At 42.4% G+C, this 13,752-nt stretch overlaps 1 protein-coding gene across 10 annotated transcripts in view; it reads left to right on the forward strand.

Moving 5' to 3' along the window:
• The window catches only part of MBNL1 (muscleblind like splicing regulator 1), a 190,213-nt gene that overhangs the window by 14,408 nt on the left and 162,053 nt on the right, over window positions 1-13,752 (forward strand). For 2 of the 10 annotated variants that reach the window (XM_045851108.1, XM_045851109.1), the window contains exon 1: window positions 9,264-9,487. The exons of 2 other annotated variants lie outside the window; for them this stretch is intronic. The gene's annotated coding sequence lies outside the window, so the exon portion shown is untranslated. Of the gene's footprint in view, window positions 1-9,263; window positions 9,488-13,752 lie in introns of those variants that run through there. 6 more of the 10 variants (XM_045851100.1, XM_045851106.1, XM_045851103.1 and 3 more) reach the window with 5 other exon arrangements.

A 13,752-nucleotide genomic window follows, 5' to 3' on the forward strand; every position in this document is an offset into this window, starting at 1 on the left:
TAGGCATGTGGTATAAGTACTATGATGACTTTCACATAGCTGTACTTCTAGATGTTTGAATTCAATGAAATACACCATAAAAATAATGATAATTGTTTATCTTTTGAGTTTAAATTCATTGGTTGTCACTTGTTTTTCTCTTTCTCTACATTTTGCACATTTATATTACTTAACTGGCTGTAAGTACTAACTGGTTCGTACCTGTTGTCCTGCTGTACGGTCCGTTCCAAGAGACTTGCAGTCTAGTTGGACTCACCCTACAGCCTCAGATGCTAGGAAAAGCCAGGATTATGCCAAGTGCTCAGGGACTTTTTGAGAACTGGACAAGAAAGTAGACAGCAAAAAGTCTTAGAGTGAAAATCCAGTAGTTAGTGATGACCTGTGGCCGGAAAAAAAATTGAGAAGGGGAAAGAATGTTCCCCACTGTCTGAAAATACATTCACCACTGAGAAGGCTACATGGGTCCGGGGCCTGTCTGTGATGGCTCATTGCTGAGGTTACGGCAGAAACATGGCCACTCGGACCCGCCCAGGTGCGGCCAGAAGGGTTATTCGGAGTGATGGCACATTCACAAAGACCATAAACCACAGATTTCTAACATTACCTGCAAATGAGATACAAATGAGAAAGGTCTTATTAATTTATTTACATTTATAATTTAACTATATTAATTTGTTGAATGAATATATAATATATACTAAAATTCGCAAAAAAGTTTTTATTGCCAAAGTCACATATGTAATATATATGCATAGATGTATATCTATTCTACACCATATGTGTATTCTCTGTTTAACATAAATAAATGCAAAAGGAAGTACCCCAGGACCGTTGTGGCTCCCAGAGGCCACAGTGTCATTCTCAAGGGGCATTCATGATCACAATTTACTACTTTTTTCGCTCAAAATGATTTGATCATATTTTATTTTATTTTATTAATTTAATTTAATTTTATTTTATTTAATTTTATTTTATTTTACAATTTCTTTGAAAGACACAGCGCAAAGAATTTTAAGCAAACAGCAACCTGAGAATGATAGAGTGTGTAGGAGTATCCCCTGTGTGGCCTTGATTGTTTGTCTCATTTGTTTCAAGCCCACAAGCTGCTGACGTTTACCTGGTAAAAAGAGAAACGCATTTTCCGTTGCCTGAGAAGCACCACGTCCAACCAGGTGCATGACAGAGGTGCACCACCACCCCAGCTCTCCGCCCCTAAGTCTGTTTGAGACAGTTTCCTGTAGGCAGTGCTGTTTCAATAAAGCCAAATATACTTTCCTTGCCAAAGGGAGAGAAATGGAGGAGGTCAGTGGATTGCCACTGATTCTAGAGAATTTCATTACTTAAACTCCAGCTCAGTGGTAGGAAACCTTCACTGCACATTGGAATCATCTGAGAATCTTAAAAAAAAAAAAAAATGATCCTTGAGTATCACTCCCAGGAATTCTGTTTCATTGATCCAAAATGTCCTCAGGAGCACTTGTCCGAGTTTCAGTCTCTTCCTTTGTCAGACGGTCTTAAAAGTACCATCTCATTGGCCCCCTGTGGGGGTTCAAGGAGATAATGTGTGTAGTTAGAGTCCTGGACATTTCAGAATTCACCAGTTTCCCTTCACAGAAAGGGAAGGGACTGGGGGCGGGGCGTCTGGGGAGGTGAGGAGGAGGGATCCTTTCACAGCCAATTAGTGCTTTATTGTAGTTAACAAACTATCCTTTGTCAAAGCAAACACTTTTAAAGGATTAAGCCTCATTCTCGCCTTAGTGCAAATGACTTTAATCAGATAATCTCCTATCACCTACTTGAGGATTTGTTATCCAAGGTCTGGGGAAGCGGGAGGAGAGTTGCAAGGCCGGCCGAGGACTCCCGGCAGGCAGGGCCAGGAAATCTGCAGTCTGGGAACCGAAGGGTCTGGGAACTGGGCTTGACACTTAGGAGGCTAAGGGCAGCGTGAAAAATAAGAAAAACAAACTTTCTCCCCAGGTTGCTAGGGCAACGATTTGTTTAAAGCGTTCATATGATCAAGTTGCTTGTCCGTCTAATGGCCCACCACCCCTTTCCTGTGTCATTCTTTCTGCCACGAAGCCCCAACATGTGCCAGGGGATCTGACTGTTTGCCAGCGGTTTGGGGGTCTGTGCGGAGCAAGGCCTGGCCGAGTCCGAGCCCCCTTGCCATCTGCTCGGCACATGTGAGCACTCAGAGCTTGCTGAATTTAACTCAATTGTTGCATTTGCTACTCTCTTTTCCAAATGTGTGAGGTTCTCTTTTTTTTTTGCCACATCTGTCTCCACCAACTAGACCGTGAGCACCTTGAAGTCTGAATAATTTCTCTATTGCCAGTGCCAAGCACAACTCCTGGCCCACAGTCAGTGCTCAGTAAATATGGGTTAAGTGAGTTAAGGAGCAATAGCCAGCACACTGACGCTCACGTTAAGATACTAGAATGAATTTCTGACTCTACAGCTCACTTGCCACACTGTTGGCCAAGGCAAAGCGGGGAAAAGGGAAAAAGATGTGTGTATGAACCTTCCACCATGTATTAATGTGGCATCAGTTGTTCTTATGGAGAAAAGTCCCTTTAGGGTATTTCTTGAGACGTGGTCTGAAGGTAATTTTGGGAAACAGAGGTAAGAAGAAAGAGCAGGAGTCATCGAAAGATTCAGAGAGAGAGAGAAATCCCATACAACGGAATGAACATCGGAAGGAATGTGGGATATCATGAAGTCAAAAGAAAGGAACTTCAAAAATGAAATGAAGAGATAGATACAATACATGTTTTGGGGGGGGCAACCTTGCTATTGGCAATTTCAAAGGTTTGTTTGCATTTGGGAACAAGTAAGGCAATGACTGAAGTGCTTTTATTCTACATGGAACAGAGTTAATACACAGAAATGTTTGGATTATAGTACATAAAATAGTCACACTATTGCATTTATATTAAATGACCTGTTATATACCACTTTTAGAAGATGACGAGGGGATTCTAGGCTAAGCCACAACACACAGTTTTATGAGATAGTAGAAAGCGTTCCACGCAACTACATGTAATTTGTATTATAAGCATGTCTAGGTAATATGTACACTTTGACCTTCTGACTACCAATTTCATATTTGTTTTGTCACTATTTTCTTTATTAAAAGAGCATTATTATATATTTTCTTTTCCTTAATGACAGCCCATATTAGAAGACCTGTGTGTGTCCCGGGTGGGGAATTTGGAAATATGTTATACATGAGACGTTAGCCCAGGGCCTGACACGCAGGCTGTGACACGCTGCACTGTGGGGCAGGAGACTTGACCCCTTCTTAGCCATGAGGTTATAATGAGTGGCATGGGGGCTGTCTTTCAATTTATAAAGGTATATTATGAGAGTAAATGAGGGGAAATTACAGAATACAAAATGGCAGACTACATAGTACAGTATCAATGATGTAAAAATGCATTGAGAAATGCTTAGAAGGGCTGTCATATTATCAGGAACTGTCTCTGGGAATTGGAACCACTGCTGATTTTTATAAATATATTCTACCTTATTTAGTTTCGGAGTTTCTACACTGTGTTGACTTTCAGGAAAAAAATACGTGTCACGTATATACACATCACATATCTCACATCCTTCATCATCTTCTGGATGCTCTGCAGCTCTGGCATGTAAGACTCCCGTGTTCATGTGTCTCACTGCTAAGGGTCTTCAGCCAAACCCCTTTCATCCACCAGATCTTCAGCCATTTGGGGCCCCTTACCCTCTGACCAGGGCCACTCTTTTTGGAGTACTTGGTACATTTTTGCTGTGAGACTAAGCAAACATTTCAGTGGTCCCCACTGACCAATAGTATCAAGACTGTAGCTTTACATTTTGAATGTGATCGATTTAAGATTCATTGTTTCACTGTCTTGACTGTAAGCTCCTTGAAGTATCCTACTGGTTTCTATCTGTCATTGGATGTCCAGTTCTAGCCTGAGCTTAGCATTCAGGGCTGTAGACCTGCAGTCCCCACTACTCCGAATGGTCCTTCCTCAGGTGATTTTCATGCCCTGGAGGACCCTGCCCGTCTCTGACCACCTCTGCTCTGCACCACCCTGTTCAACCACAAACTCCCCCTTCATTCCCTCGACCTGCTTTCTTTTACTGCAGGGCACTTACCTTAATCTGAAATTGCCTCCCGTATGTATCTTTTTCTTTGGATTTATTCATTACTTGTTTAGTGCCTGTTACCCTCCCCCTAGCAGATAGTAAATTCCTTGAGAAAAGCGATTGGGCCCTTTTTTCCTGTAACCACAGTGCCCAGAATAAGACTTACCATGGTGGACACTCACTGACCCCTTGTGAAATGAAAGGAGGCATCAGGTGACAGGTGTCTTCCATCTAGAAGGAAGGAGGGAAGGGTGGAAACGTGGGAAGAATGCAGCGAGAAAAAAGGAACAAAGGAAGAAATGGAGGACAAATGATAACTGAAATCTGCCCTGCGGTTCCTATTCCTATTAAAGTTGGGGGCCCATTGTGCCTGTATTTGGGTTTTGGTTGCCCCAGAGTCTTTAAGACAAACAGGGAAAGTGAATGGCCCAAGAAAGGCAGTAGACATTAGTGCCGGCTCTGCTCTGTCACAGGCCAAGGTGCTTACACAGTGAAGGGTCTCCTGTCTATCAAGGGAGCAGGGCTAGACAGCCTCCAGTGTTTCACTCCAGGCTAACATTCCACGGTTCTAAATGTTTAATTCTGAAGTGTATTTGTTTCCCATTTATTCAGATGCCAGAATGATTACATGGAAGATTTAGATTTGACTGTTACACAAAAATCACTTAATTGACAAATGCATAATCAAATCAATATTTTAATTCAGTTTTCATCTTTATAAACTTGTTAAGACACACTGATTTTTATATAATATTTTCACATTTATGTGATTTATACAGTAAGTGATTTATATATTATACATATAATGTTTTGTATTACATGCTATACTATATACATACAATCTGTTGTGTATGTGCATGTGTGTGTGTGTACATATATACATGTTCCTTGACTTAGGATGGAGTTATACCCCAATAAACCCATAGCAAGTTGAAAATATTTAAGTCAAAATGCATTTAATACATCTAACTTACCAAACATCATAGCCTAGCCTCACTTACCTTCAATGTGCTCAGAACTTTTATTTTAGCCTACAGTTGGGCAAAATCATCCCGCTATGATCTTCCAGCATCACAGGGGTATCATACTTCATATCACTAGCTCAAGAAAGATCAAATTCAAAATTCAAAGTATGATTTCCACTGAATATATACGATTTTCGTGCCATGGTAAAGTGAAAAAATCCGAAGTTGAACCATCATAAGTTGGGGACTGTCTGCACTGTATATTCACAAAATATATAATAGGATGTATATTACATATATATTTAAATACTGGTTGTAATTTGTCAAACTTGCTTTGGTGTGTGAGGTATATGAGGATTCTTGAAAGCAGACTAAGTGCATGGAATTGTACTGAGTATGGTTATTCCTGAACAAGTTTGAATCCAGGCTACAAAGGAGCGTGCCTCCTTCCTGGCTGTGACATTTAACAAAGATGCATTTACTGCATTGCCTTAAAATGGACTTTCCATACCAGAGTGTTTCCAACTATTCACGCCTTCTAGCAGCTTGTCCTCTTAACCATCTATCGTTAAACACGGACTAAAGAGCAAGGGACCTGCATTTGGGCCTCAGTTTTGACACTATCTCACAACAGGTTGTTTTAATCCTAGTACAATAAAAGCAGCATTCTTAGATCAGTGATTTGTGACGCTTTCATATATCAATTTTTAAAAAGCATACTTTCATGGTATATTTTCATTTATATGATTTGTGTGTGTGTGGTGGGAGAGGCCAGAAAAGACAAATGATATGTGGGAGGCAATGAGAGCTTATTGAGCTAGAAATGTGGCATGTAGGACAAGAAAGATACAACTCAGAATACCTACGCTCACACACTTACACAGATACTTTAATAGCCCCCCTTTGAGTGAAACAGATAAATGCTACCATCTCCTTTATCTGCATCATTGGTAAATCAAGGAGTTGATATTATCTTTTAAAGCCATATTTCTTAACTGTGTTTCTATTGGGATTAATTGGTATAATTAAGACTTGAATGGTCTGAAATATTTAGTAACCTGCAGTGCATATGTTCTCTTTCATTTGAAAATGTAGTTTTATGCCATCTGAAATTGTTTTCTATTATTTTGCTATCTTCCCATAAATGATCTTCTTTATATTTATGGATATACTTACTCATCATCCCGTGGATGATATAATGACACTTCATAGAAATAAGAGCAACCATAACTCTCCCCCGGCACTGAGAGAATATCAATGGGTATTCTGAATGAGGGACTATTTACTTTTTATTACTATAATGATTTTTTAATAATTTCCACAATTTGAAATGTGGTTAGAATTCCCTGGTAGTTGAAAGCTGGCAATGTGATTTAATATTTTTTAACATATGAGCTTGTGTTTGCCACAGTGCTCCAAAATTTAAAATGCCCTTATTCATGATGTAATATTATAAATGATAAAGTAAGCTAAATCAGTGACAGTGAAGTTTTTTTTATCACAATTTACTTTAACTCATCTCTGAGTCCTTGTTTGACCATTGTTTTATATAAGTTCTCTTAGCCATCCCTTTTTCCTTTCCCAAATGTAAAATAAAATTTTCTTCTCTTCTTTGTTATTTACTGGGATGTTTATTTTGTTCTAACAGTCAAGGGTATTTCTTGCATTTCTTCTCATTCTGTTCTATGGAGTAGAAGAACACTTGTCTCAGTTTCAATTTCTCTTTTGTTCCCAGAACTTCTCCCCTCCTCCAAGGCTGAAGTGGAAAGATAATTTCCCCTCTTGGATAATTTCTCCTCTTGCACCATGCACAGATTCAAAGTCCTGCTTTTCTCCACGTTGTTTCAAATATCAAATTTTCTAACCCACAAGAAAATAAAAACACGAAAGCACTCACTTGGAACTCCACAAGGGTCAGAGAACCATTGAAAATAATTCTCTACCAGTGGGCTAGCCCTTGGCTGTTCATTGGATGTTGGGAGGAGAGAAACATGGAAACCAGTGGGGGCACCAACCTGCGAACAGAGGCTGAGGTGGCTCAGCTCAGAAGTCAGGGTCTGCTGTCAAGGAGCATGGGAAATAAACGGAAGAAATTCAAAGGCAAGCAGCAAACAACTCAGTAGGCTAAGCCAGGGATTTGAAAGTCTCCCAAGGCTCCTCCCTTCCTCACTCCCTGCATGAGTCACCATTCCAGTCTGTCCACACCCATCCAGGCTTCTTCCTTCTGCTGTCACCCACCCCACACTCCAGTCCCCCTTCAAGCTGTTGCCATAGGATCTTTCTGAAACACACGTCCAGATTCCGCATAGTTCCTTGCTGTGTCAACTCTTGCAGTTCTTCACACTTTTCAGAGCAAAGTTGAGACTCCTTGGATAAACACAGACCTCCTCTTGGCTTATCTGCCGCTCTCCTCTTCTGATCCTTCTCTCACTTCTAACAGACAAACTGGCAGGTCTGTTGTATTTGCTGTGCTCTTTTCCCTGCTTGACCGGGACTCACCTTTTTCATTTTGTTAATTTCCACACACCTTTCAAGGTACCCATTAAAAGGAATAACTCCTCCAGGAAGCCTTCCCCGACTCTCTTCGGAAGGCCTTTGGGCTTGCCTTCACCATCTTAGCACTTATTGCTCAGGAAGAATTATTTGGTTTGTCCCTTCCTTAGTAGGGTATTCTCCTTGAGAGTAAGGACTCTGTGGTACTCACTCTCGCATTTCTGACACAGCAGGCATTCTAGCTGTTGAAGGAAGCGCGAAATTAGAAGAAAGTCCTCATAGTTATTAACTGACAGGTAGGGAATGCCCATCCATGTCCTTTTAATTTGCTTCCACTGTGTGTATTTGAATAGTTTTTAATAATTAACACTGAGAAGTGGCACCATGTAATTATTTGTTCTGGAATGGAGCAATATGTAATGTTAACTCGGTGTTTTGTGGATCTAGCCAAGGGTCAAGAATGCAAGCTTGTTACTAAAGCCTCTGGAAGTATTTCTGTACTTGAGCACAGTTCAGGATGCTTTTCCTTCTCCTGAAGCTGGCCCCACCCTTTGCAACACAACAAAGTTGTAGGAAGAACAGGGAAGCATATCTAGCATCTTGTTCCAAATTGTGTCCAAACATGAAACAAATGTTTTAAATGAAAATCATTGAATAAATAAATTATTGACATTCCTCACATCCAAAGAAAATTCTACTCCCAAATCTCCAAAACTTTATCACACCACGTTAGTCCAAGATTCTTTCCATTGAAAGTGAAGCCAAGTTATATCTTGTAAACACCCAGTGAATTATGATTTGGGGCTGAGATTTCTTTTGCTCCAACAATATTATGACTTATTTGCCTTGGAATATTCCAGTATTTCAGAAAATAATATTTTATTTTTAAGAGAGAGAGCGAAAGAGATAGAGAGAGTGTGTGTGTGTGTGTCGGGGGGGTGGTGGGGGACTCTTTTCTATAAACCAAATAACGCAGAGTGGACAAGGGAGGGGATTTTACATCCCAAATATTTACAAACTAGATGGGAAGCTGGTCTGTGTTTGTGCTTGTGTGACAATTCCTTTGACTAAGGAATTCCAAAACTGTGGACACCCACCCTGTTCCTTGAGAAAGATACACACAGGCGGGTCGGTCTTGCAGATTTTCCTTTCCCGCCCGTGAGCCATCCAAGCTCCAAAACCGTGTGGTGCATTTTTGGGGCGGCAGCCCCACCAGATTCCTAGTGTTTTGCCCCCATCGGCTTCTCACCTTCAGCCTAACCTTGCAGGATTCCTTACAAAGCTCATCCACGGGCCTTTGTACACCACGAACCCCTTCGTCCTCCCAGCCAGTCGGAGGGAGCCGAAAGTCGTAGGAGTGCGTCCCGTTGGCACCCTGGCTGGGAGGTGGTAATGTGGAACGTATAAGATGGAAGATACCACGGGTTGGCTGCGGGGATGCACCTCGCGAGCGCCGGCTCGGGTTTCCGTCTGCTTTCCGCGCCCACTCGCGAGGGGCGACTACCCCCCCTGAGGACTTTGCTAGGTGCAGGGGCTCCCGAGCGGACGAGGGGCAGCGCGAGCGGGCGGGCGGCGCAAAGTTTCCGAGCGTTTTCCAGGCGCCGCGCGCGTTCCGGAGCTCGGCGAGTCCGCCCCGGGCTTCCTGGTGGGGCTGGGCCGGCGGGGGAGGGGCCGCGCAGCAGCAGCAGCGGAAACCAGACCTCGGCGATAAGAGGCTGCACGGCGACTTGCAACAGTCTTTTCACTGCAGCTGAATGAGTTGTGGCGCTCACAATGCTCCCGTGACCGGGCACTGACAAGTTCAATTTTAAATCGCGGGCCTCTCGGAATCAGGACTCCCACAATGCCTTGGGCACTCGGTCGGCAGTCGGGCCGCCTCTGAAAAAAACATGTGAGAGGTAAGTTTCCACGGTCGCAGTTTTGCCTGCGCCGCTCGGCCGCGCGGCATTGTCTGGACGCCGTCGCGCCGGCTCGGGGCTGGGGGAGGAAGTGCGAGGAGGCAGCGGGCTGCGGCTCCCCGCTGCGGCTCGTCCGCGATCGCACCCTCCGGGGCTGGAGGAGGAGCGGGAGGTGGCGGCTGCAGCCCGGCTCCGGCAGCCCGTCCCTGGGCTCTGCGGACACTGTCAGAGCGCAGCCAGCTTCCAACTTGGCAGCCTAGAGAGAGAGAGAGAGAGAGAGAGAAAGGAAGGGGTGGGGAGGATAAACAGGTGCGTGCAAGCGTACTTACAACTTAATGACCTTCGTCGGGGGGGGGGGCTGATGCGAGCCCATACGTTGGGAGCCCCTGTTTCTCCCAAGAGATCTCCCACCTCTATCTCCGGGGCTGCCATCCAGCCTGGTTTGCATCTGGGCCAAATATGTGCACGCAAAGGTTAATTCTCTGTCTGCTACCCATAAATTACGCATGGCATGTTTAGCTCAGCTTCCTTATATGGAGAGTGCTGTATTTCAGTCCAGTTCGCCTTTTTGCCAAGTTTACAGAGCGGAAGACGCCCTGCTTGAGAGGGCTCCTTCCCCCCCACCTCCCGCCCCCCGCCGTTTTGTAGTGCGTCACTCAGAGCGGTAAGAAAAGTAAGTATAGACGCTCTCTGGGTGGAGCCGCAGTTGGTTGATTGAATTGCTTCCATGAAAGGTTGAAAGGAATGAAAAGTAGTTAGTACTTGGGTTCTGGTTTTTTAGACAAAAGCAGGACAAATATGTAGCACTCCCTCCACCCCGCTTTTTTTTTTTTTTTTTTAACGGAGGCGGAATCTGTTATTGGTAGTAATGTGTCATGTGAGAATACTTTGATTCCAGAGCCTGTAACACGAGCAGGTATATGGTGGAGCTGGAGCTTGCCCCTCACACAGCACTTTACAGCCGCAGGGGTGCTGCCAGAACAGTAATTGTGTTCTTAAGTCTCTCCGGGGCCGGGAGAACGTGCAGCTGCCGCGCTCCTGTGGGGTGTTTCCGTGGAGTGTGCTTCCCTAGGATTAAGGTTGAGTCAGAAGCTGCCCAAAAGGTTATTGCTACTGCCTTTCCTCTCTGTGCCCACCAGCACGGGCGCAGGGGATAGCAAATGCAAGGTAAACTCCGCCACGCACTGAGGAATTTCTTAAACAAATTACTCCACGGAGCGAGAAGTCCTAATGAATGCCGTTGGATTTGCAGGCCCTTTTGCAACGTGCTTTGAAATACTACACCAGTGGACACGGCGTTCCTCTCTACTGGGTTTGAACACCGTGTCTGTTTATACACAGGGGTATTGAGCGCACAGCTATTCTAAACCAGCATAAGTGATCCACGCTCCATGTTATCTCCGTGTGGTTCTTGGGAGCGTTGGTGTGTCGCCTTGTCTTGTTGAGATAAAACATTATCAACCGAGACAAGTTAAAATGAAAGTAGAGCGAATGTAAAATTCATCCTGAGAATATTTCGTTGGAAAAGCTTAGAACTTAGAATTCTGTGTTAGGTGTAGAGTTCTAGGCCGGAGACACTGAATAAAGTTATTTTGTAGCCAGAGAAACCACATTATTGTCAATTGTATCTTTGCTTTATTAAAGTTGGTGACAATTACAGCCTCAAACTTTTTTTTTTTTTTTAGGGAACCTACATAGTGTTCTGATTTCCATCTCTTATGTATTTGCATGGGAGTGAGACAATTTTTTTTAATTATTGTGTTGTTAGACCTTTTCACAAGATGTAGACATAGTTTTAAGTTTTATTTGTTTAGTGGGTTTCTCACCAAGGACTACAAAAGTTGCCTTTTGTGCTTTAGGGAACAGGTTGGGTCAGCACCAGAAAACCTGTTTGTCCATTCTTCTGTCTATAATTACAGTGTCATCTAAGACATAATAATCAGGTCTTATTATTACGAAGAGACTTAGAAAACCTCACATGTGCTTAGTTTCATTTTTTTTCCCTGTGTAACTAAGAACAAATTGTGTGCAGATACACATCAAGTGTGATCCTCTATGCAGCCATGCCAACAGAGAATCCAAAATGTTTTATGGTTTGAGATATTATTGCGTGTGTTTATGTTTCCACATTCGAGGCAAACTTAGACTCCAAGTTGAATTCATTAAATTTTGATTCCAACATTCTGTTCTTCCTCTGGGCATAGAATTCCTATGAAATGAAACACTGGGTTCGGTTCCAGAAAAAGAACAGAATATCCCAAGGTTTCTCCTGGGAGGAGCGGGGCGGGGGGTGGGGGCGAAGAGTAAAATTGTATTTCTCATTGAGGAAGGGTGTATTACTTCATTATATAAAATTTCCTGTCTTCATTGTAAGCAAAAAAAAAAATTGCCCTTGTGTTTATCATTGTCGCCATACATTAGGCCTGTGTTAGATTTATCTATTTATGGAAAGAGAGAGGGAATAGCCTTGCTGCACCTCCTGGTTTTCTGCTTTGTTAGAAGATGCTTGGATTAGAGTATGTCTGAGATCTTGCTTGGAAAAAGCTGAAAAGTATAGGTGATTTGGAGTTCCTTATATTCAAACAAAAAGACTTCAGGGCAGTAGGTATTTGGGTCCCAGGAGTGGAAAGAGGAAGTGAAATACATTTATTTAAATGTTTAGCTCCATATATAATGCTAATGGCAATGCCGATCATAGAGCATGTTACGCAGGAAGATCTTCAAGTGTGTGGCCTGTTAAGCTGAAAAGCTTCATGTTACTGGAAATCTAGAATGTGCTGTCCAGTACAGCAGCCACTGGCCACATGTGGCTGTTGAGCACTTGACATTGGCTCGTCTGGACTGAGGTTTACTCGGAGTATAACATACATACTGGATTTTGGAAACTTTGTACAAAGGGAAGAATGTAAAACATCTGCTTAAAATTTTTATGCTTATAAATATGCTGCTGTGATAATGTGTTGGATATATTTGTTACAATAGAATATATTATTAAATAATTTCACCTACTTTTAAAAAAAACCACTTTTTAAATGTGGCTATTAGAAAACTTTAAAATAGCAAATGTAGCATGTATTACATTTCTATTGGATGGTGCTACTCCAGAATAAAGCTCGAAAACAGTATTCTAGGAGAAAGCTTAAAGAGTTTGCTGGTCAAAATGCAATAAAATGAACTTTTGTTTTTTTGAGCTAAAGAAGTTTCTTATATGTAGAAATTCCTTGTAGTTCTTATCCATTGTAACCAAAATTTGAGAAAACACACCACCTAACATCTATTTTTATTTCCTCAAAACTACCATTTAGTTTAGAGATTGAATGGTGAGGTAGTAATAACACAGAAAAGGCTTATAATTAGGGGGTGAGCGTTAACACCTCTCAAAGGCCAGGATAGAGGATGATTGCTACTTAGAAGCATTTTAGAGACACTGTAGTTATCATTGTCCCAAAGTTAGCAAACATAAACGAGTCACTAAAATTTATTTTAGAGTAGAGCTTTCAGTAAACAGTAATTATCTTCAAATGCTTAATATGTATTTTCCTTTGCTATGACTTTCCTTCCTTGGAAAATAAAAATGCCAAATAAACCCAGACAAACTCCTGACCACAGGTTAATCAAAGATTAATGAGTTCACGACGATTAAATATTTTCCTCTGTAGGGGAGAGGACGTTGTTTTGGACGTTAGGAAAGGTAAAAATACATCTCTGTGTTAACGTTATGGGCTTTGGAGTATTCCTGTACGTGGGGGCATTGTCATTATAACTTGAACACTTTCTTGAAAAAACATCTGACTGGTAAACAAAGCACAGTGGCATAGGTCCTGGATACATTCCTTTTAGATATTTTTGTAACTGAAGTACATTTTGCTATGCGCAGTGAGAGTTAGGTTGACAAAAAAATGCAGTTCTTTTCTGTCTATATAAAGTATGCGTACTTTTATTTCCTTGAAGGATGCCAGAGATCTAAGACAGGAGGGATGTAGTGGTGTGTGTGTGTGTGTGTGTGTGTGTGTGTGTGTGTGTTTCTGGGGAGGGGAAGGGGGCAGATTTTATAGGGAACCTCCGAAGAGTTGCCTTTCTGCTGGTTGTCATCTTGAATCTGTCTCCCACTCTATGAGGCGTAGCTGTCATTAGTGTCAACACATGTTTGGAACACGAGGCAACTGCGATCCCCGTGAACTCTGTATATCGTTTCTGATGAGTCATGGAGCACATCCACTGTGAGTGCCTGCAAAGCAGAGGATTCAAGGAGTGCTGTTGATGTA

The sequence above is a fragment of the Phyllostomus hastatus genome, unplaced genomic scaffold (genome assembly GCF_019186645.2).
Source record: "Phyllostomus hastatus isolate PE091 unplaced genomic scaffold, TTU_PhHast_1.1 phas_contig_86, whole genome shotgun sequence".
Classification (NCBI taxonomy): Eukaryota; Metazoa; Chordata; class Mammalia; order Chiroptera; family Phyllostomidae; genus Phyllostomus; species Phyllostomus hastatus.